Here is a 26,189-nt window from a genome sequence, read left to right as displayed (position 1 = left end):
ACATTTTCTTACTGCAAAGCCAAAGGTAGAATGCGACTTCTTGCATTTGATGAATGTTCTTGCTGGAGCAGGAAAGTAAGAAGCCAACTTGCAAACTCCCCAGCTGCTGCGAGGTCCAGATCTCTATTTTGGACTGCTCCTTCCTTCACACACTGTGTTGCCAGTTGTTCACTCTAATGAGCATGCCCATCAGTCACATTTCAACAGTCCTACACAAAGGGCATTTGGTTTTATCTTTACATCCTACAGAAGTGCAGTATTTGTCTAAGGTAATAAATTTGAAATCAAGAGGGAACACTTAACCAGTTCCACAAGGTGGTATCTCTCTCCCCGATCAAATGTGTGATTAATATATAGCAGGTGAGAAAGTGAGTCCCAAGAGGGTGATGAGGGAAGACTAATGCTACCTTTACATCATGGTTAACCTGTAACAAGAATCCATTTAAGCCTGGAGATTTGATGAGCCTTTTCAATTGTACATTTATTCAGCTACAGATTGATTTTAAAATATATTAGCTGGCTCTTTCGAGGACAAGTGGTGCTTCTAATCAGTTCCACCACAAAACTAGATACTGTTTACATACTATAACTGCAGGCATCCTTGACTTCTGCAGATTTGCATTCCACAAATCTCTGTTGCTTTTCTCTTCTGGTACTGTTATGGTATTATAGAAGCAGAAGACTCATCTGCCAGCATTAGTGATCTTTTTCTTTCTTTTTTTTTTTTTTTTGCTGTTGCTCTCTGCTCTGTGTATTCCTGACATGCACAAGATTTGTTAGAAACATGCTCACTAATTGGTGTTACTGGTTTGTTCTGCTGTAGGGTGTACTGTGAGAATGTACATTTTAGAGAGAAAAAGGAAATCAATGACTTTCTAGCAGTCTGTACACCGTTTTCAAATATCTTCTACCTTACATCCAATTCAATATCCCAGAGGAGGCAAGAAACTGGGTGAAAAATCAGTGGGAATAATGCTACTGACTGCAATACTATATGTTACATATATTATGTGCATGTAATATGTATATAGATATAGTTTTATATACGTATCTACTTAGCTCCTCTTTCTTCCAGGAGAATCCCAGCATGATGGCAAATTCCTGCAACTGTTTTTGCCCGTGTTGTAGTGGGGCTTGGAGCAGCTCCAATCCCTAGTATGAGGCAGCACCTGCCCCAGGATGTCTAAACACAAAGGACACAACTTGAGACAAAAATCACAAAGAGGCAAAATGGTGCTCCTTGGATTGCCAAACTGTGACAACAGACCAGGTGGTGAGTCAGATCAGGTGAGATCTGCAAGAAGTTCAACCAGCCGTAGTGATATTTTGGATAATGCTTGAAAGGAGACAGAAAAGCAGTAATTTATTATTTGTGTTTCAAATTTCAGCTTCTAAAGGTGACAAGTTTCTGTTTTCTGTGACACTTGACTAATAAACACTGTGTCTCACTTTTCCATGCTGAGGCATCGGGTTAGCTCTGACTCACAAGAAAAAAATCCTCCTATTACGTAATGAACATTGTGACCTGCAACTCTCAGCACCTACTAGTCACAAGGGAGAGGACTCCTGAAGAGTTATATTACTTATTTCAGCAACCAGCAGTAGAATAGACAGGACTTTGTTTTTTGTATGTAAATAGATCTGAGCTGATTGCTTTTCAGTCTGTAGCTAATTAGGAAATCTAGAAACCTCTGATACTAATCTACTAACCTCAAGAGAAAATCATTGCAAGAGAAGGCATTACAGTAATCTATACCCAACTGTGACTGTTGTTGGGTATGGATAGCAAAGAAGTTAGACTTGTGCTGCTAGTCTCTCTCTGCCTCGCACAGGTAAAAACACAGAATCGCAGATGGAAACCTTTCCCATCCCTTTTTCAGGAGCAATTGACTTAATTGTTTGTCCGGCAGGTGGAACCCTCCTACTTCTTTTTCTCCTACAGGTTCACTCGAAAGCAAAAGAAAGGCAGCCACCCTCCTTGTGCCGGCTCAGCTTCGCCGGTGGGGCAGCCCAGGCTCCCCCAGTGCCCTGCTCTCTCTCCTCATCTCTGCTCCCGCTGTCACTATCCCCAGGAGTTGTACAGGACCTTTCAAAAAAAGGGAGATGAAGTTGTTTCCTGTGGGCTGCGTTTCGTTGCCCGACCGCAAATGAAACTCTGAAATGCCATAAAAATAGAATGAGCCATTAAGCTCTTTCGACAACTGTGTGTTTTCCCTCCTGTCCATGGGTAAGGAGCTCATTTATGAAGCTGTACGTTATTAGCCAGAAATTCCAGCTAATTCACACCGTCCACATCAGTGTTTTCCCAGCTTACCTACGTGTCTCTCAGGCATCTTCTTTTCCAACAAGCAAAACAGAGCCTCCCTAGGTCCCACATCAGGGGATGCTTTGGCTTGTCAAATGAGGAGACGCTGCAGGGACCATAACGGTACGCAACGGCTGGGAAGCGGCCCTCTGAGCACATCAGCGGCCCCCACCGAACATCACATCCCCATCCACAAGCGCAGGGTCTCCTGCTCTGCAAGACGAGGTGCTGGTTACAGCCAGAGAGTGAGGCTGAGGGGGTATTTCTGAAACGTGGGATTGTACGTCAGAAGAGGGGTGACAGCTCTGCACTCCGAATATATGAGGTTAAGGCCTGGCTGAGGAGGAACACAAGGCAGGAACCGCAGTGGGACAGCCACCCTCGCCACCTACCTCGCATGTCATGCAGCCCCTTCCTTCACCGATGGAGGGTGAACTTGGTTCCTTACTGCCATCCCCGTTGTGTTCCCCCCAAAATTTATTGTGATTCAAGGAGTATCTGGCCAAAGAGCTCTAGGACACTGATTAGAGCTTTAGCCTTTAAAGCCTGAGCATTCAACACTTTTCTCACAGAGCTTCTTATTTAAGCACAGCTTTAGACAACCATTTTTTCCAATATTGTTTCTTTATTATTACTTTGCTTTCTCACTCTCTTTTTCCATGTTCCACACAGGGATTGACTCACTTTTCTCCTTCGAACACATCACATTATCAGAATATTCATTCTGCTTGTCACTATAAAATTATTTGATTGGTTAATATAAAATAATAATCAATTCTTTCCCTTGATGTTTCCACCTGTCAATTAATTGCTAATTGGTACCTCTGCTGAGCCCTTTCTTGAGTCAAGGTGAAATTTTTTTCTTTTTTTTAAACTTTTTATATAAATCAGTCCCTCTTAACCTCTGGAATCATTCTAACCATGTGTAACCAACAGGGCCTAGAGCCCACAGAGTCATGTGGGAAGAGAGCTGCTGCTTCCCAGCACCTGATATATGTCCTCACATCCCCCCTTTCCCCTCCATCCAGCTGCATGTTCTACTAGCCTTTTCTTTTTAAGCTATATTGCGTGCAAATTCTTACCTGTACATCCTCTTTGCTTTTGGCATTAGTGCTCCAGAGGTTTTTCCTTCCCATTGCGTACATGTGTGTCAGCTTAATTTTTCTCCAGCTGGATTAGCTTCATGTTTCCAAGTTCAGCATCACTCCTTCCCCAAAAGTACTTGCAACTGATCCCCATTCTCCTTTTTGAATTTTTGCTTCATTATTCATTGTTCTTCATGAGCTAACACTTTATTTTCAGATATTAAAGTTCAGATTGCCTCCACAACTGCACTTAACCACATACCACATAGAAGTATGCTTTGTATAGTCTTCTATCAAAATTCTTGTTTTGTCTTTAAATGTTTAGTTTACTACGATTTTTTTTCTACTTCATCACTGCAGATTATTTTATGTTTTATTACAGTAGGCTATTGTTTATATCTTGCTATAAGGTATTTATATTTTCTCATAAAATAAACAGGATAGGCAGCACACCTAGCTTCATACTGCTCTGATATCTTCCCTTTTTCATTTCCCAAACTTTTTTTTTTTTTAACTTTAAAATCTGAAATAATTGTCCTACATGTTCATCATTTGGTGAGGAGGGGGTTACAGCTAAGATTTTTCACTTCCAATCTCTGGTGTTTTCTGACTGACCAATGGGTGGACCTAAATTCCCACTATATTCAAAGAGAGACTCTTGAGAAACTCATGTTACCAATATTACTCAAGTGCAAAGGTATTTTTTGTGGAAAAATGTATATTCACGTTTGTATACTCAATGAAATATGATATGTATTCCATGAAAAAAAAAGTATATTCAAGACATACAAGAGTTGTATCCTTATTCATCTGAAATTATTAAATTCTGGGGAGCTAGAAAACCTCCACTATCCTCTACTCCAAATGACCACAAGTCTCTGAGCATGACTGTTGCCAGGTCTCCTGCCCACTTGGCTTCCAGCTGTTTGTTGATACAGCCAGCTCTGACCCTCTATCTATGTTTTTTCTTTTGGCATTTCTGTGAGTTTTGAACTTGTAAAAGGTCTCTAACTGACAGCATCAGAAATGGGACATCTGTATTTATTCACATAACAAGCCTAGCATGAGTAGCAGCACCAGTGCTACTCTGATGCTGGCTCTGCTACAGAAAGAACAGGTCCGGTCCATTCGCCCCCTTCTATGCCAACGTACAAGTCATCTCAACTCAAGAGGGAGATGCACCATGTAAACAAACAAAAAGCAGAGCCCACTATCACGAAAGCAAAGTATATCCTTAGAATATGTCATTAAACTAATGGTGTCCCTGCTGAATCTGAAGTCGCTTGCCAGGGAAAGGGAGAGCCACACATGACAGATGGCAGACACATCATTTTGGTTATGAGCACAAGAATAAGATACCATTGCATAAAGTAAGATATTGATTTGTAACATGTCATTTCCATTGTGGCAACTGCTGGTGTTTACCACAAGATAATTGAGAAGCAGCTCATCCCTAAGTGAAACAGAGATAAAGCTGCTCCATGTTTACCAATGGGGCAGGATAAGCAATAGCAGTAGAATCGCTAATAGTAAATCCACTCCGTCCTGAATGTGGTGTCCATGCCTGTACATGCCTCCTGAGGTATGTACAAAGTTCTTGATGATTACGATGTATGAGAGTCTAACCTGAACTGGAAGCAAGTGCCCATCTTCAATAGCCAGTTCTGGATATAGTTTTGTTCTAAGGTCAGTGAAGATTTACACTGAGAGCATCAGCTCATTCATAGCAGCCACAAGATGTTTGCAATATATTAATATCTTCTGCCTATGTTAGGTCTGAATTGTGAATTGGAAGCAAAACAATTTTCCCAGATTATCCCTTGCTCTTTACTAGCTTATTTTGCTGTAAATAGTTGTTTTCTGTGATTAGGTTTGGAGGCAGGGGACAAAGTAAATAGTGCTGTTCTGTCCTTTTTGGCTTTCCCCCTGTGGATATAGAATATATTTGGTGAGATCCAAAACCGTTATTCATGGAGGCAGTGAAAAGCTAGGTTTGTGGTGAGTAAAGCTAGAAATCTCACTCGAGGCGCTTGTGCACAGCAACCAAGAGGTCTGGGCACCTTTCTAACAACCGCAGAAACACTAGCAGTATCGATGGCTTCTGCTCGGACCTGGGAGGAAGCTGATCTACTTTCTGTGCCATGTTTGTACACATATTAATGACCTCACCTCCAAAGATTTTGCTCCATGTGCCAGAGAGGAACATGCTTCAGAAGCAGTGTTCATTCCTATTGCAGCCATTCCGGCGAACGCCCACTCCCAGAAGTGGAGATCTAAGCAGGTCCAGACCCGCCGGCGGCTGGACCCAGCCGCAGCAACGTGCAGGACTGTTGGGAATAGCTGGGTTGCAGCTCCGTAAGACGTCAGTGTTTTCTGACTTGGAAGCATGTTTAACACAACGAGGACTAGTGAAGGAAATACAGGTCTGAGGGAGAGAGCAACCTCCCTGGATTGTAAACTTTCAGGTGTGGACATTCTTGTTGTGCTTTTACAGTACTGTTGCTGCCATGACCCTTGCCCAGTGACTAATACTGAATAAATAAAAGGGTTATGCTGATGACCTTGTGGGGTAACCTGTTGAAGTCACCAGACTGGTTGTACCTCTGTTATTTCTGTCCAGCCAAGTATACATTTCTGTCCTCTCCAATGCAGATTAATAGAAGGATGCTTGTAATGTAGTATAGATTAATTTCCCTTCACTAACTACGTTGTGTGCACTATCCATAAAGCTAACAATGTTCTAAGCTTCATATCGTTTTACAAAAAGGGGACACCAATTTGTTGCATGCTTTCCTTTTAAAAATGACCATAGTAAAAGTGCAACAGGAGCTGCCCATGAGAAAAACTCTACAATCTTTATATATCACAATCTTGATTTTTCCAATAGTCTCCTCTGTTTTTCCCACAAGAAAGATACAGGACGGCACGTCTGTATGACCTCTTTATCCCAGTACCAGATGGGATAAAGGGCTTAAAAACCTGGTGCTATTTTTCACAGTGCTTCTTCTAAATAACAGGCCCGAGGAAGGAGTGAAAACTATACGCCTCTTCTCTTTGCTGTCCTTGAATGAGCCAAGGAATAGAAGTCATGTCAGGGTATCTCTGATCTCTGGTAAGAGAATTAAAGAGTGAACTTCCCATCCATGCTCTCTTGCACCCACTCAGGGAAAGGAAGCCCTGTTTCCACCAAATGCTGAGGAGAGGTGACAAGTGTTTCATTTCCCCACCAGCTCTGTTGGAGGTTATCACTGTGTGACACTGCAGGAGCAGCTCCCCTTCCCTGAGCTGCGGGTGCTGCTTGGTGAGTAATTGCCTTCGCTAATGCTGGGCTTTTCACACTCTGGCAGATATCATATGCTTGGCTGTAATCTTTACTAGTCTCAAGTGGCTCTTCTCACAGAAAAGGTCTGGAATCACAGTACCTTTAAACTGCTTCTTTCTTTTTCTACTCCTGGAGGAGTTTCAGATGCAGGCGGACGCAGCGGTGCCTTGTGTTCCTCGGTGAGGGACCCACCTTGACCCGAGGCTCAACACTGTAGACGCATAGCTGACCTCTGCAGACATCATCCTGCAGCATCATTTCCAAATAGTATAGCATACAAAAGCCCCTCCAGCCTGGTGGAATCACAGAAGTGTTCTTTGAGGTCCAAAATGCAAGCCAGCAGCAGGATGAAAGGATTTGTGATAGTATCTCCAGTTGCATCTGCTTGCTTCCAGTGCCTCTAGTACCTCATTGCTGCACCATGCAGGGCCTTATCTGCAAGTAGTTGTGGCAAATCCAATGGAATTATCTTGGAGATTGTATGGAAATATAGTATTTCACAACCACAGTATAACTCCCAGAAAGTATGCTTGAAACACAGAAATATTCTTAAATAAAATGGACAGACATAAAAGTAATCACGTCAGTACAATCCTTTTACCCCTCCTTTGTTTTAGTTAAATTTCAGTACCTCAAAGCAAATATCAAATGCTTCTTATTACTCAGTACTGTTACTGCAGGAGACTGGTATTTCTAAAAACATCTAGCATCCAGTGCTCTATCTTAAAAAACACCACAACATCGGGATTCTTGGGCCAAAATTTGGCTCTTTGTCATGAATAGAAGACAAAATTGACTGGACAATAAGGTACTTGTTCAGAAACAAACTTTTGTAAGAAACATGAAAAACTGAAACATTTTGCAAGGCTAGATGCCATTGACTGATTAGATAGACAAGATTTCTAGCTGGGGAAAAAAGATAAATATTCTAAAACAGCTTTGCCTTTCTATGCCAAATAAAAGCTGAAGAAATCACCAGGTGGCTACAAAAAAACTTAATTTTCCAGAAATTTTGGGAATTGTCAAAGCAGCTGAATTATCCCAGCGATGTTTGGAAGGTACCTACTTTTACACGGCTGGGAGCTAATCACAGCTCTCTTAGCAGCTTCCCACCTCCATTAATATAAAGCAGATATACAATCAGATCCAGTGTCACACACTAACCACTTATGCTTCTCACCACCTCCAAGGTCTGAACCTCTATTAGGAAATCATTTTATGATACTGAGGCACTCATTCTCACCTATGTTGAGCATTGCATGTCCCTGCCAGAAAAGCAGCAAGGATTTTCGGGGGTGCTCTGCTGATATCACACCTATTAACAGGCAGGCAGCTCTCTAATGGGGTGTCAGTAAATAAAGTAACTCCGCAGCCTGCTCAGGGAAGCGGGTGGTAGGAAAGGGATGGGGAGTTCTTCTGCTTGAGGCAAAGGCGGGTGAAAAGAGGCAAAGGCATCTCTGCCTGGGGAGGTGGGAGCCGTGCCAAGGGCAGGGGGAAGCTGTCCTGCCTGGGGCAGGAAAATAAAATAGGGAGCGTATGGCTGCAGGGGCACAGGGAAGGAGTGACGGTGCCGGAGCCACGGCGGAGTGACAGGCAAGCAGGGAAGCAACTCTCCCACTGAGCTCTCCTCTGCGCCTCCATCCCTCTGCTGCTGAGCAGAGCTTTCCCAGACAATTCCTATTACCACCTGGTGATTTATAGTCATCTCTCTCTCAGATGAACCAAAACACATGTCTCTTCTGATGGACTGTGTTCTGCAAAGCATGAGGTTTTACAATACAGCTGCTATGTGTTATCCCCCACAAAGCAAATGTGGGAGTATTTATATGTTTTTTTAATACAACAAATATATTTCCCCAGATGCTCTTGATTGAACATGTTGCTAATGGGAGTGTGTTCAGCTTTCCAGAATAAAATGCCTTTAGAAAAGAGAGAAAATATTAAAAAGCTCGAGAATCAAAGGTGATTTTTTAAAAGTAAAACAAGCTTTCAACTGCATCTGTGATTCTTCTCACAACTGCTCTAAAATCTACATTACAATATTGCTCATTAGCTCCTTCTTCTTTAACATAGCATTACCCAGAGGAGATGGGTCATATTAGCTGGGTAGGTTCAGCACAGCAATGGAAAGCAAGCAATGTCATATCATGTGAGCAGGCATTTCATATGCTCACGGTTGAGTATAAGCCCCACTAATGGGCTGAAAGCTGAGTCAGATATTAAACACTGCAAGTTCTAACACTCAGGTGTTGGACGAAAACTTTGCTCTATTTATTTCAAAGGTTACATGAGCAACCTCCTTAAATGTCCATAAGGCCATTTCCATTTGTACATCTTGTTTACTGAGAAGTGTTAATAGATGCCAGGAAGTCAGACCATTTGTTGTGAAATGCATCTCCTTATAATGCTTTCTTAAATCGGAATTAAACAAATTACCGCAATCAATTCCTGGATATATAACTTGATGCATGTTCCTATTGATTCTCAGTCCCACTGAAATGAAGGAAGCATATTTCATTGTGAAGAATAAGATATCTCAAAGAATTTGAGAATCACCGAGTATATCTTAACCACTTTAGAGCAAATGTTTTCTTGACAGTCCATTTTAGAAACGGGCCACATTCACATTTCTATGTGATTGAACAATTATAACTTGTCAAATTTTTTGTGATCCACAGTCACTTGCGCCTTCCTGCCACAATCACCAGGTTAGTTTTCTTGACTGAGAAATGCTTATGATATTATGTGCTGAAGGGCTATTTTCAACACAGTTGGCAACTGCTATTTTTAACACACCTTTACGGACCTTCTTTAACAAGCTTATCTTTGCCAGCTGCCTTCTTTGTATTTTGTCATGTGTGTTATCAACATGCAGACTGCTTCTTCTGTGGTTCACAACTCTGCTTTTATCACAGATTTGAATCGAAAGGACACACATCCCTGCTCTTGTGCTCAGCCCGCTAAATCCCCCTTCCACGATTTTTTTTTCTAGTGAAATGAGGCTACTCCTACTTAGCTTCTTTTCAGATCTGTAATACTTTCAAAGGCTTAGAAAGTATATTTACAATAAGAATATCTAGCTACTAAATATAAATTAGTAGCTTTCTTTGAAATGTATATATGTGTTACTAAAGGCCATCATTCTCAAGCATTTAGTAGAAAGTGCAGTAAATATATGTATGGTATTTTATGGCTGCTAACAAAGAATTTTAATTAGAAAAGAGCTTAAAATTTCTCAAGTTTCAAGGTAATGTTCTTACGATTAACTTCTCTATTGAGCTATCTTGCAATAAATTCTAGGCTCCACTGAAAACAATAGCAAAATTGACACTGAATTCAGTAGAGAAAATATATCAGTTTTTAATTTTTAGCTGTATATACTGAGATACAGAAAATGAAAAAAAAAGTGAGAAAAAAAGAATTAAAATTATAAACAAACTGCAAGTCATATAGATATTCAATACAGCTGCAAAAGGAAAAGCACCATTCTGACAAATATTAAAACAAGATTACAGACTCTGAGATATTGACGTAATCCACCTGATAGACTCAGCTCTGATGATAGTAACCTTACCGGAGTACTGCATTTTGCTTTTGGCACAAAATTTTGAGGAAGATAAGAACTCATCGAAGAGAGAAAAGCAGAGAGTGACCAAAGGCCATATGACTTTACCTATGAGGAAAACAAGCATAAATTAAAATAATTGTAAAAGAAGAATGAGATGACCACATTACAGTACATACAAAGTTGTTGTAGGAAGGAAGAACCTCCTCTTCACTGGTGGACAGCAATGTGCTTAAATAACAAAAATGAAGATTATGGTTAGACATTAGAGAACAGATTCTAATAGTAGAGACAAGCCCTGGAATAGATTGCCTGGAGATGTTGTCAAATCATTCGCAGATCTTTGGGCAGACATTGCCCAAATATTTTTCAGAGGAGATCTAGGTATAATTAATCCTACCTTGCAGTAAGGCATGGAAATTTTTGGAATTTTGGCTAGTTTTTTCCTATGATTCTATGTTCTTAATTTTAAACATAATTTTAACATTTGCCAGCTTCAGCGGGTCTTTGGTTTGTACTAAAATGGCTTCCTGAATTGAGACAAACCTTGAAAGAGTAAATTAATTTTTAAACCTATGGATGCCAGGCATTCAATATCAAAGAACATTTCTGAAAATTTCCTAATCAATACAGTTTTCAGGTGGCACTAAAGGAATTAGGTGATCAGCTGCTACTAAATTTGACCAGGTCTGTGTATTGAACATCCTCTGAAGAAACCACATCTAAGAGGTACTTAAACACATTTGAAGATTTTTTTTTTAAAAGAAATTCCTGCCAGTTCAGAAGCTAAAGGCTAAACCAGAATGGAAAACAGACTAAATGGCCTCTTGGAATGCCTTCTTGTAAACATACTTTTACAAATAAGAACACACTATAATCTTTATATTCTTGCTTCTACTGCTGGCTGCTTGCTCCTGATATCTTCATGTGCTGCAGGAAAGTTTGCGTTTCCCAGGCTGTGTTCGTATCTTGAAGAGAGATAGGGTTTCATCTCCAAACTTTATTTTATCTTCACCATCGCTAAACTGTGTACAAAGAACCCAAACTTCAGGTAATGTACGTCAACAAAATACCATGAATGCCATGGAAGCATGGTAATTCAGAGCAGTGGAAGACCTAGTCTAAAGCTGTAATTGAATGGGGAAAAAGGGCTTTGCTCAGATTTACAAATCTTGCATAGAGGAATAGGATTACTGGTTTTGTTTAGTATTTTAGTGTTTTATAAGCACAGATAAAAGTCCTTCTACAAGCAAATCTATTTGATAAGAATAATCTCTTGGTTAATATCTCCCCTACAAATTTATTTTGAGATCAGATTTTGAGACTGGTGTGTACATAATCATTTGTGTTACTGCTACAGCCTCTGTTTGCTCAATTGATTGCGTTGTTATTGTTTTTCTGTCTGCTCATCTATACAAGTGAAATTATCTTGCCCTTTTCTCTTTTCTGCCTGTTTTCTCAGATCATTTAACAATGAGGTACGTTTTCCATATAGCCCTTTCAAAAGCGATGAAAAAGGGGAAAAGTATGGGGGGAGGGACAGAAAACTGAAAAGTCAGTGTCAGATCCGTACAAAGTAATTTCCTTGCTGACAGTGATTTTACTCAGTCTTTCCAAAAATCATTGTGTTCATGGTTACATGCATTTCATTGTTTCTATGGGGTCATACTTCAGTGATTCGTTACTGCAATTTAGCTTTATTTCAATCTGGAAATGCTGAGATTGTATTTGTCTTTGGAAAATAAATAAAGATAAAACAAAATTGTATTTTTATTGTATTTACCATTAAAATGCACTGAAAATTACAAAAAGCAATTAAATCATTCAACTCCCACTTCTTTGACCTTTTAAAAAATATTATTTACAATAATATTGCCACCTTATTCCTGAATAGCCAAAATTGTGTGCAACAGACTGCAGTGAAGGCCTTCTTGAACTCTGCTACTGGGTCCGTGCTGGATTGTAGCTCAGACCAAATGCCTACTTAGGGGACACTCATAGTTTGGTATCATCACCTCCATATACCGCAAGTTGGGGTGCTGGGTCCAGTGGTTGCTGATTACCCCTCCTACTGACAGAGAGAATGGGTAAGGGATTGGCGTGTACCTGAAACCAACTATCCAGGCATGTTATTTGTGCTTTTTGTCTAGCCTGATAGCATTTGGGAGCAAAGCCAGAGCCAAAGTGGAAGCATGCCTGTCTGAGGAGGGATTCCTTCCCTTCGCTGTGCCCCATGATGGCACCCGTGCATCTGCCCTGACCCAAGGCAGCTTGCATGCTCACAGCCTGACACGTGAGGCATGAGCTCCACAGGCTTAAACAAATAATAAGTATTCAGCTCCCTGAGTGGTAATACGTTAGTCTGTAAATTATCTCTGACACTAAATTGTAAATGATAACTGAACAGTACATGGTGCTGTGGGTAGTATTTAGGAAAACCATGAATAAACAGCTGACTTTTTTTTTTAATACATCTGTCACCTACATAGCACACTGGTATGGGGCAGTATAATACCATTTTACCCCATCAAATCAACTGCCAGTGTTGCAGGCCCTGACACATAAAATAAGAATATTTCTGTGGTCTGTGACTCTTCCCTCTGTGCGAGTAAACTAGGAATAAATAGAGTGAGGAACAAAGCAGGAGGGAGAATGGCCCCTCAGCATAGGCTGGCTATTGAAGAGTGGGATGCAGTCTAGACATAAAATAAGATTGTCACAAACAATTTCCCCTGAAGCAATGAAGAAGCACGGAACCAAAAAGTGGCCATTGCTTTTTCTTGATCTGCTGTTATTACAGCACAGCTATGCCCTACTCTGCAATGAGAGGAAATAATATCGTTAGGAGGAGAATCACATAAAGAGGAAGAGAGGAGAGAAGAGGAGAGGAGAGGAGAAGATGAAACCTGCTGCATGATCCCTGATGTCCCCAGGTGGGTCTAAATTCTGTGGCAAGAATTGTAGAGGTGCTCTGGGTAACAGACCCGAAATGCCACAACAGCTTCCTTATGATAAAGAAGTAATACTTTTCCAGTATTAAATGTGAGATTTATGAATAGATCAAGTGGAACAATGGTCTTTTTCCATTTGAAAAAAAAAAAAAATCAATGTTTCTTGTACTTTGGTTCATTATCAGATTTCCAGCTTTAAGCATACCGCAGACATTAGTAAAATGTCTAATACTCTGACACTATAAATGAGTGTTCCTGACTATGGCAAACATGGCAAAACCTACTTATGGCAACACATGATTCAATCCTTTCTCCACCAATAAATTTGTTTGTATTGGGTTTACATAGCAAGGTTTTGATAACGGGTGGGCAATCAAAATCTGATGGCATCAGAAAAGCCGATGACTGCATCAGAGAAACTGCCCTCTTGCCAGAGGAAAAGCTGAAAGTTATGGCAATTGCATGGCCTCCTTTCTGGCATATAAGGAGTTTAGTCATCAGCTTTGAACTGTGGGATAAGCACCTCACCTTAATCTACCGAGATAATTTTTCACTCACTAATTTGGATAGAGGGGGTAGAGAGGAGGGTGAAATGGAGTGCATACCATGTAACTTCTGGCAGTGAATGAAAGTTCCTACAGAAAGAGCTTAATCATGTAAAATTTCCCAGAAGAGTGAGGGAGACAGAGAGATCTCAGTAGATGCTCCAGACCATCTCTAGAGGAAACCACCTGTCTTCCTTGGTTGTATACATAGCCTAGGGAAAACTCAACTTTTGGCTCAAGTAGCTCTATCAGACGCCTAAAATTGGGTAGCATATTTTCAGCTTTCACGTCCAGTCTTCATCATTCATCCACTTCATTGGATGAGTTTAGAGCATCCTTCCTATTTCCTGAAGCAGAACAGTTGCTTCAGGCTGTCTGTGGACTCGAGGACAATACTGCATTAGTTTTTTCTGCATTTGATTGTCATTGGACTAATAGGAAGAAGAGGTTTCATTCAAAGCAGACCCTGAATCCAAAAGGGAGAGTTTTAAATACTTTTCCTTTAATCACCTCTACCCCATAGTGTAAATTTTATCTCTAGCTTTTCACTCTATTTTTCTGTATCAATAGTAGATACCTAAAAAAAAAAAAAAGGTAGTTGAATTGAGACATATTTTTCAGCTTTCAGTGTCTCTTGAGTCATTTCACTTGTTTTGATTGAAATTTTTAGTGGGAGGGACATTGAAAAATCAAATAAACTAATGAAGTATAACCAGCATCCAAGATAGTAAGGAGAATGTGAAGCTAAATTAGTTATGGTCTCATATATAATAGTCTTGTCAGATGCTTATATTTGAGGTATAAAATGCATACAGAGGAAGTTTAATGTGTGGACTTCTGCCATTAGGTTGTATTTCAGTATGAGTGGAAGTATTTGAACAAGTCAAATACTATCTATCATCTGATGGCACATCCTCCAGGCACGTGTCGGGTTCTGTGGGGCTTCCCAGCAGCCTCCCCACCCCTAGATACTTAATCCTCCCAAAGGCATTGGCACTTCTGGATGCTTGCCCAGTTGCTTGCATACTGCTTAGTGTCAGTGTTCAAGGGGTCTGTCTGGATAAAAACAGGCATCTGCAATGGATGCATCTACTTGTGAAGCAGTTACCCAGTGTCCTTTTTTAACCACTGGAAAAAATCAGAGTGCAGTTTGTCTTGTCCTTAGCAGATGTTTTCAAAGATTGAGGTGACCTGCACCCTTCTCTCCAGGTGAACACACACTTCACTGACCATAAAGGGAGTCTGGAGTGACAAGCTCACATGAAGTTGTCTATGGTGTTGGTGTATGAAGCTAGGTAAGAAGGCTTCTCTTTTTGTTAAGATTGTCACAGATGAACCACAGACACTATCTACTGCCACCACAGTACCTGGTTTTGATACAGGCTTTCAACTCACCTAGTGGAAAATGTAATTATTTACCAAGTCATTCTTGGATTGGAATCATGAGAAATTAATGCCATTGACAGGATTTTGGTTTGGTTTTGTTTTTTAATAAATGCAGCGTCATATACCACATATCCTTTGACATTTCTCTTGTGTGGGAGTCTAGCCTACCTCCCAGCGAGACTGTCCAGTGTTGTTGCTCTCCCAGGAAGGGAGGAAGAGAACAAAATAGTCTGTTAATTTGACTAATGTTGTTGTCTGCTGTTACTCAGGAAACTTTGCAGTTCAGTCACCTAGTAGCTATCTAGTCCGTAATAATTTAATGGTTGTTACCTAACAAGTAGGGGGGTCATGACTAATATTACTTGCTCAGACCATTATTTTCAAAGATGGCTCCCTCTCATATTTCAAGAGTATCTGCAATATGCCAGACATTGTCTAAAAAACAAAGGAAAACACAGTCCTTACTTCAAAGAGTTAACAGTGTCAAAGTAGTTTATTTAGCTGGTAAAGCATGATTTACTTCATTTTTCACTGCAGCGCACATTCTGAGGTCTCAGAACACGAGACCTTCATACGCAGTAACCTTTCTCCCCCGGCTCCCGACACATGGGCGATTTGGGTGAGTGAAGCTGACCTGTGACGCCAGTGACAGGCTCTGCTGCAGGCTGAGATCTGTTTCAGGCGATCGGTCCTTTGGGGGCGGTTGCCCCTTTGCGTGGGCGGGCGTCTCGGGTGCCGGCTGAGCGCCGCGAGGCGCGGCCGTTTCTGTCCATGGTGCTGATCACCTCGGACGCCTGCCTGGTTCCTGCTGCCCTCAGGGGCAACAGGGAGGGGAAAGAACCAGTAGAAACACTAGTTTTACTGGAAGGTCAGTGAAACTGTGGGGTTACAAATGTATAAATTAATTGAAACAGTCTATATTAATTCTTATATTATAAATGTAAGAATTAATAATTACGGTGACGCTTAATAACTAGCATGGTAGTATAAATATTAACATAATTCCTTGTGTCAATTTATATGCCTTGGAATTACAGTACAAAACCCGCCTATAAATTACAAAAAGAAGTTAACAAAATCAGGAAAATTCATAACCGAAGATGAATGTGTGCCTTTCAGTTTTCTTCCATACGCTGATATTTTTGGTTACTCTAAGCAGAGAGGGAGAGATTGCATTTTGCATACTTACATGCAAATGCATTTTAAACCAGTATATAACCATAAAGCACGTACATTGAAGCACTAAGTCAGAGTCAGGAGGCAAGTGGGAAGGGCTACTGAGTTTCAGAAGAGCCTCTCATTTGTTGAGATAAGTTTCATGAGTTTTGGATGTAAAAGTCTTCTTTTTATATTGTTTGAAAGTTACTTCAGGTTTGCTATCTTCTGCTAAAGCACACAAGGTCTTTTTCTTGTTCTCATTATGTCTAACAGCTGCAGGATGGATAGTCTATATACCACAGAGCACGTAATAAATAATGAATCACTTTGAAACATTGCTTTCATGAAAATTCACATACAAATATGATGTTTACTTGTAATTTGTTTAAGTTATAAAAACACTAGCTGAAAGGGTGACTTCCCAATAAATCTGCTAGAGTACTGGGTAATGGAGCCTAGCTTCTTTTCTTTTCTTTTTTTTTTTTTTAGTTTTTCACCTCAGCTAATTTATGAGCCCTTTCCAAAATCATGCTCCAAAGCACATTTTTAGCAAATTCCCCAAGTGAAATGCATCTATGGAATTGTCACCAGGTTCACGTCAATTTTTAATATCAGTTTTTCCCAGCTTCAAGTCCCAACGAACAACAAATCGTAGAAAAATATGACTTTCATGCTGTTTGCATTTGCTTCCCAAATGTGGCAAAGCACTAATACCTTAAGGATTAGTTCACAAATGTGAGCTCAGTTATTTATATTTTTTCATAAATAGAGCAACAGAAGTAATTATTCTAATTAAAAATGGAATTAATCAAAACTGCCAAAGAAAGTTGTTCTGACAGTGTCAGTTGTACCACTGCTTTAGTAACAATTACATATTTTAAACTAGATACTTAGGCTTCTTACAGATCCACAAACAAGTTTAGCAAGGTCATGCAAGCTTCTTTCTTGATCTGCTATGACCCAGGTCTGCAGAAACCACAGATCTTAAAAGGTCACCTGCTACCTTCCTCGAGTACATCAAGGTTAGCAACTGACAGCAATTATGACTGTGAAGTGTGGTTTTTTGACACACAGAGAACCCAGAATGCCTTGCAAACAGTACCAAGAGCCCAAGAAGATAAGTAGCTGTAGGTACAAGGTTTTCTGGCCAACATTGGCCATTCCAATCCCAAAGTCTTCTTTCAAAATCCTTCTTGCTGTGATCAGGTGCTCTTTTAATAAGTATGTCTGTCTTACAAGCTGGAATATTTTTTGTCATTTACACTCTGCTTTGCAGACCAAGACTCCTGTAATAAATCTGTGGCATTTTGGGACTGGATTTTATTTCTCTGATTCACCATTTTTTTACGTCCTGATCCAAATTTCACTGAAGTCAGTTACAGTAATTCTGCCAGGCATTGGAGCAGTCCCCTTGAATTGGGATTATGCACTTACTGACACATAGAAGCTACAAGAGACATTATACAGAATTTTATCGAAACAGCCTTGTGTGCCAAATGCTTTCTGACTGCATTTAAAGTACAAGCGCTTTAGATCAGAGAAACACAGAAACAAAAAAGTGCTTTTTGGATGAAAGCATTCTTATACAAAAAAGGAGCTAAGATATTTTTGTCCACTGTCAAGAACTTTTCACTGAAAGTATTTTTTAGCTTTGACTTATCAGTTTCAAGATACCTGTAGGTACTGAGGTTCTGATTTAAAAAAGTTTGTAAACCTGTTAGTGGAACCACTGAAATCCACAGGATTAGCCTGATTAGCAATTAGTTATCCATAGGAGGACCTGAATTACTGAAAGCAGAGCCCAATCACTAAATAGTGGCAATGGATGTCAAAACACAGAAATAATATCTGTTTTAAATAGATTTCAGTACAGATACAGTAAACAAGATATTTGTATGTAAGCAGCAGTGACTGAAACAAATGACAGTGATAAACACAAAAGAAAGTACTATGTTTTGTGTCAAATACATTTGTGTACAAGGTTCTACACAACGCCCAGGCAGTGTCTAAGTTTTACGGAAGTCCTTGAACTGAGATAAGTATTTTTATGTTGTATCTTTAAAAATGCCAAGGTTATCATGTTAGTCCAGTTGTCTTCCCATTCTGTTCCAAATCCTTTGAAATTACTGGCTGATTCCAAAAAGAAGACTTTTTTCTTGAACTTAGAGGTGCTTTTTTAATCCCATCAATTTCAACAAACTTGTTCTAAAACAAGCAGAAATACTCCAGCCAGCTTCAACCAAGTGTTATGGTACTGTTAGACAACATTTATGAATGTGCATTAGTAAATGAAAAACATACAAACCAATGTACTTCTCCTGCGAAGTTTGAGGTCACTCAGCAGTCATAAAATAATAACTTGTGGCTAAAAGGACTGTCCTGGTGAAACTGGACAGTATTTCAGGTCAGAATTATTGACTTTGTGAATCTTGTCATTAAATGTGCAAGTTTTCCAATTTGACAATTTTACATAAATTCAGGACATCTGTAATGAGATTTAACTACTGTAGAGCTTGTAGTTAAACAGCTTCTTTATAAACTCCTGTATACTCTGTCTAAGACTATTACTAACCCCCCAAAATCCCCCACATTTCCTTCACATTCCTCCAAGGATATATCTACTATGATATTATTTTCCCACACTAATTACAAACCTGGTTTACAAATTCCTGGTAGAAGTAGATGTGCTTATAAAATCATGTCCTATCAGTTGAAGTTGATGAGAAGAATGACTTCAAAGGGGATAAAATCAGAATCATTTTACTGTTTGTTTTCATTTTGGCTGCAGATACTATTTTAAGTTCTCTGGCTTAACAGTAGTGAAATGATGATACATTTTCTATTTTTATTTAGACAGATGATTTAATTTGAAAAGACCAAATTGCATTTCTCATAGATCACTTATAAATTAGATCACAGAATTCAGAAAATAGCTCTGAATTGTGCCCTGATGTCTGAAGCTGACACATTTTTTTTTTAGTATAAGTGGCTTTTACAGCAAGGATTACCACTTTGGTTCTCCTCTGTTCGCCCATGCATTTTGTCTTGTGTGTGCTTTTTAAGACATCAGTAAAGTACATACTTTAATTTTCCTGAAGGAATGGAGCAGTGGAGCAAGTGAATCGATATGGATGTTTGAAGAGACACTGGCTAACTTTAAAGATAGAATAAATTTCAAACCTCTGCAGAAGACAGGTCTCTGAAAGCTTTAGAAGTGTGAACAGGCATGGAGATATCATGGTTTAATGGGTTACTGCCTGTCAATGACTGACCATCTACATATGCCTCACTTTCATTGCCTCACTTTCATTGTGAAACAAAACATGCTAGCTTAAATCACATTTTATGTGACTTTCACAACAAGCTAAGCAGGTATAGGCTTTAATTAGATTTCTGTAACTATTATACAGGAGATCCATAAATTGTTCTGGCAAGGGTTCCATTAAAAACTAATTTAAAGCTGATACATGTTTTTTCTCTCTCAGTATTTTGAAATTGGCTGACACTAGTTCCAACTTTTTCATTATTACAGACCATGCACATAGCAACAGATGAAATCATTGCCCAAATAAGGTCACCTGACTTATGCTGTGTGGATATTTCAGCTATACTACTCAAAAGATACTGCTGTTAAAAAAAAAAAAAAAAAGGTTTGATTAATCCTAAAATCCTCACAGAATCCAATCAATATTTTCAGGTTTTCCCTCAAGAAATCTTTGATTCTTTAACCAAAATGTATGGACATGAGTGAAGAGAAATTGAGTCCAAACAGCACCAGTTTTTGATATATCAGTCTACGCAGTGCCATAGAGAAAATTATTTCATACTGTTTAGGATCAGTTACTGGTAGTGATGCCTGGAAAGGCAGTTTTTCACATTGCCCTCACTAGATGTTTCCAAGGAAATTCCCATGGTTAAATCTCAATGGGATTTTCTTCAAAGTTTTTGCCAGTTCCTACTTGGTCAAAATTATGCACTGAAAATGATCAGAGGGTTTGTTTAAACATGTCTATAGTAAGAACATGAGCACCATACCTATTAATAATAGTAGCATTTAAAGTAAAGTTTATACAGTATCTTCAGATCATAGTTAACAGTACAATTTCTGTGCAGTTTCATTTAGTGCTTAACATTTTTATTATATTTTTTGCTTTTCTGATTTTTTAGTAGAAGGCAGTATCCATGGATCTATAAAAGGTATATTGCTCATGTGAAATTCATAATGAGAAACTACCAGTCATCAGAGGCTTTACTAAAACTTTTCACAGATTTCCTCTAAAGACTCAAGTCCTATTAGAGCAAAGATTGAAACAGCATGAAGCTGGGTGGTTGGGATTTTTTGGTGAAGGTACAGAAGCACTTTTTTCTAAATTCTCCTAAAACTGCCTTTGTAAAGATCTCCTCTGTGCTATCACCAAAAAAATTCCTTCCTGAACTAAATTTGAAAACTTAATATTCTTGAAATATTTTCTCAAATCCTACTTTTTTTTTTCCCAAGACAGCAACAGGAAATCGGCTGGTAAATAATGGACAATTTGAATTCAGACAGATGAACATAAAGCCCTCATGACCGGCACTGCAGGGCAAAGGAGCACAGTGTAAACAGCAACTGAGAGTGGCTTAAACTCATCTGCTAGTCTTTGTTTTTTCTTGCATCCCTTTCAGTTCAAAGCCAAACTTAGGACTACAAGACATCTTCAGCATGGGTTAAGAATACTCATATGTCAGTAATAGCTCCAAAAGTGTTTTAGAAACTGCTTTCCCTCCTTTGCTCTCTCTCTTTGCTCCAAGCTCTCCCTTTGCTGTGATATGGCACTTGATTGTCTCCAAGGTTTGCAAATAGATCTGTGGCCCACTTCTGCATCAGTTCACTCATGAGTTTGTGACTTTATTTGCTGGGGTGAAGCTCTGGCACCTTCCATTCACCACACTCCTCTTTTCAGCTTTGGGTTATATTTGGATTTCTGTTTCCTGTGTGAATGTGAAGTACTAATGTGGTTTCAAGATCATAACGCCCACGTAGACATGCTCCTTGCCTTCTTGGGTGTGTGATTGGTCACTGACACACTGTAAGTCGTCATACAATGCAAATTATAAATGGCAGAAATGCTTGCCTGGCTGAGGGTGTTCCTATGCCAACTGTCCACCAGTTCAAAGGTCTTTTGCTGTAAGCTTGATAAATGGTGGGTCTCCATTCAGACAGATTTATTGCTCAGGGATAGATTTCCCCAGAAATCCAATAAGCATTTCAATCAGCTTGATCTCATTTAGTTCAAGGCACGCCAAAGAAAGGTGGATCCTTGGTTTGTCTATTCCCCTTTGCTGGTCCTAACTCGCTGTCTTTTTCAAAAATCAGAAGAATGACAAGCGTTACTTCCGAAGAGCTTGCCAAATAGCTATTTTGCATTATATGTCCTATATTAAGAATCACTAATTTGCATTATAATTTTATTTTGCTTACTCCTCATGTTGTTCAGTGATGCTGATCAACAACGCAGGAAAGCCTAAAGGAAAATATGTAGTTTCTGCATCAGGGTCTTCACTTTACGATACGTTTGTATAGCACTTATTGCAACAGAGCTTTGATGTGACTGGCTTCTGGGAACAACTGGCAATATTAATAGCAAATAATGATAATAATACGCAACTTCCTCACTTGCTTCATTTTAATCATACGTTCAGTATAGTTCGAATAGAACAGTTCACCATAAAGCAGTGTATGTCTTCGATCTGATTCACTCTTATTTACACTAAACAGGAATAATGCAATACAGCTGGTGGCAGAGAATGAAAAAATTGAAGACATTCTATTTTCTCTTTCAATCCCTTAATTTCAAATTTTTTATGACAGCTTTCTTACAACAGGTGTTGAAAAGCTATTTCAGTCCAGGTTGCCTGAAATTTCTCACAATAAAAGCCTTACTTTTAATTGCATACAACTTTGCCAGGCATCAGGCTACCAGCTGAAATTTTTTACACCAGATGTCTGACTTAGATTGAATATTGATTTCTTTTCTTCAGCATTTCAGCAAAAACAATATTAGTTGCTCCTGAGATTTGCGTAAACATTGAATAAAGCAGCAACAGAGATTGACTGGAGCTATATTTTAAATATATAAATCTGTACAAAAATGCCATCTATTCCCTTAGTGTGCTCTGTAGATAAAATTATCCGTGTTTGTGAAGCTCTAATACTCTGCACTGCAAAAACACCTGGAGAAAATCATCAGTTTTGTTTTAATTGCAAAGTTTGAATGAAGTGTAATGTGTAAGGCCACATGATTAATGAGGAAGATAAATAGAAATAGTGAAGATTTACTCTTATTGAAAGAGACAGTCATCTCAGGGAAAAAGTAGTATGTGATCATGCAGTTAAAGACTATTATAAAAAGTACGTGGACAAGAGGACTGTATTAAGATTTCACACACGGTAGTAACTCTGCTCTTCTTATGTTTTTAAGTACTAAACTTTAAAGTCTTATCATTCTTTACTGTTTTTTTTTACACGATAGACTGACAGAAACTATGGCACACAGTATTAAACAATATGTCACGTGTAGTATTTGCCACAGTAGGAAAAAAAGAGCTGTTTCTTTGACATTTTATCCAGTTTACTATCAAAAGAGTCACATCAGTGATCTACACTGTCTGGAATCCTGAAAGCTCAGAACTGCAGCTGTATCTGTATCTTCCCGCAAGGTAACCGGGGACTGTTAATACCTATCAAATATATCTTCCAAAAGAGTTCTCATCCAGGTGGTTTTTCTGAGCTGTTGAGCAAATGGATGGATAATTTCTTTGGGGACTCCACGGTTAATAAAGAAACCGCAGAGGGAATCTAGGATGGATACTACCCCAAAACCCACAAACTGATCGAGAGGCCCTTTTTTAGAATAACTCTACCATAAACCTTTCTGTCGCATCTGTCTCAGGAAAGTTTTTTTACAGGCCTTAAACTAAGATGTAGTAAAAGCTTTCTTACTAAGGGAACACCCATCAAAACCCTGTTGTTTTTTTTTAAGGAAGCTAGTGGTTTTTTAAGTAACCCTGTAATCCAATCTTATAAAATACAAAATTACACCATGCAAATTTTTAAAACATAGAAACCTATCAGAAAATAGAATTTTACCTCAAAGGTATATTCAGCCAGATGATAGATATTTATTTCTTAGAGGTTTTACATCATGACTTAAACCTGTGGCTTCTCAAATATGTGAATTACAGTCCTTAATATCGATGTTCACTGGGGTTAGACTTCAGTTTCTGTCCCTCACATTTCCTATTGTTCAGACTCTTCTGAAAGACCAACTAGCAGGAAGCATTAAGAAAAAGAAACTGGGTGACAGTTTAGCCTAACTGGCCCTAAACAAACATTTTTAATTTGATCAGCTCCATGAGTTGTATCCAGGGTGGTCTTTTTCTAAGCAGAGTCTCAGTGACAGACATAGGTTTAAAATGCAAAAATCTTTACTGTTACCAAGAGGGAGTTCAAATAACTATAAGTAAGCTCAAGAATTCTTTGGAAATATTGTAACATCTTTGCTTAAAAAAATGACAGATATTGTACATGAAAGCTAACTTCTATTGTTTCCACAAAACATTCCTCAATAGCTGTGTAAAGAAATTAAGGAGGAAAGAGTACCAGATATAGCTGCATAGCAAGGACTCGTTGGAAAAGTAAAAGCTCAAGTTAAGCCACCTAATTTGGGATGACAAACTGTGTTCTGGAACAATCAGAGTAGGGGCCTGTACCTTTAGCCTTCTGCTCCTTGATAGGTATCCTGCCTCTGCACAAACTCTCCACAAATATTCAAACGATTTGACTGTCATTGAAATAAACATTCATTTTAGTATTTGAAAAATTGCCACAAAAAAAGAAAGAGGACTTAAGGCCAGTTTCTATTAGTGGAGTAAATCTCAAGTGCATTCAGTAACTTAGTTTGAATTGTTCCAGGTTTGCACTGTGGCTAATTAAAGTAAAACCTGGCCCTTCATCAGTGTTTCATAAGGCCTACAAGGTAAAATTGAGAGCTGGATAGCCCAGTGCAGGATGAGCCCTTGGAAGCTTGCAGCAGGCAGGAGTGAGGATGCAGGGTTATTTGCAAAACTTTATTTACCAAGGTACCAGTATTCATCAGATTACTCTTTAGTGCTTCATACTAATTCATCTAACTTAACCTAGAATGAAAGAGCAGTAAGGCATCTTCTGTCGACCCACCCTACCTGTCAACTTTGGACTGCCCCACTATGGGGTTATCAAGTTTACTACTGTCACTGTTCAGAGCAAGACTTTTACAAGGGGCAGAGGCAGCCCGTGGTGATGGGCAGCCACGAATCACCAACAAGGACAGAAAAACTGAAACATGATTCAAGGTGAGTAAATGCAGGCTTCAGTGCCAACTTTCTTAAATACGAAAACTAAGTTTTAAGATTTCTTTTTTGAACAGCGTGTTTTCAAGCTATGTTCTTCAAAAAAAGAAAATTATGTTCAAAGGAAGAATAATTGTTTCAGAAGCCACAAACTGCCAATGGACTGCCTCTTTCCTGGAAAAGATGACCTCAGTTCTAAGCATTTCGATAGCAGAAGTAATTCTCTTTGGAAATGTGGTCAGGTCTAGTATGGAATCTGCCTTGCAGTTGCTGTTAGTATCTCTGGCACCACGGTGCATCTTTTCCCAAGAGCCATAAAATTGACTGGTACTCATTTGTGCACACCCTCGGATATCATGAGAAATGAGCTTTGTGTATGACTGTGGTTGATGGATGCTGTTGGGCTGCAGCGGGCAGAATGCACACAGGGATCCAGTGTAGCACGGTCCTTTCCCAAGAGAGAGCACCAGAAAACCACCTGAAATAGTAGTAGTGGATGAGCAAAGAAGGGATAGTAAATTATTAAACCAACTAATGTTCACACCTCACTAAAATTATTGTCTCGGTCTTTCCCAGCTGCATCCAGGTGAAGGCAGCTTCAAAACCTGAAGCTCAAGGAACCTATAGCTTAAATGAACATCTCATGAGAGAACGTATGATTTAACTTATTTGTGGTTAAGTAACTACAGGAGTAGATACACCTGTAAGGTAAAACTTGGCCAGCGCAGTTGATTCATTGGGTGGAAGGTTGCAAATGATTCCTGAGTATCAAAGAGACAAAACTTGTCAAAAGAGGCTACACAAATAAAAAATAATAAATTTTCAGGATTCATTTTAATGAATTTCATTAAAATATAATTAATTTGGAATTAATTAATTTCTAGAAATGAAAAAAATATTTTCCCACTCCAGTGCCATAAACAGGTGTTAATTAAGCCCACTAAGGACAACAGCAATTTGTTATAGTCTTCAGTGAAGACTGAAGTTGGGATTTAATCTAAGAAAGGATTTTTCTTTTTTTTTCATTGGTTAGCATTGTTTGAATTTGCCTAAGACAGACTTTGGCTTACACTTTTTCCCAGAATTTTCCATACTTTGTGTTGTCATGACTTCTTCCTCTGTATTAGGCTGGAGAAAAACAGACTAAAATGTAATTAAAACTTTCTGTGAATTTACTTTAACATCCATTTTAGCATCAAAGCATTTTCTATGACATTTTAATTGCTGGAACTTGTTTATTTATTCCTAATTGAGACACCCTCAACATTGTTTCCAAGGTCTCTGACTTCTACTTATTATTTATATTGTGTTTACTTATGACAGGATTGCTGTTTAGAAGGCGCCTTGATGCTCGCCTGTGTCTAAAATGTGTCTCTGTTGCTTTTTACTGGGAGGAGGTTTTTGCTGCAGACTCCCAAAGCAAACGTTGCATCACTAGCATCACTCAACAACCCATGAGACTGGCTGACAAAAAGAGTAACATTTCTAACCTTTAATTCTTT

The sequence above is a fragment of the Gymnogyps californianus genome, chromosome 1 (assembly GCF_018139145.2).
Source record: "Gymnogyps californianus isolate 813 chromosome 1, ASM1813914v2, whole genome shotgun sequence".
NCBI lineage: Eukaryota > Metazoa > Chordata > Aves > Accipitriformes > Cathartidae > Gymnogyps > Gymnogyps californianus.
Note: the sequence above shows the minus strand (reverse complement) of the source record.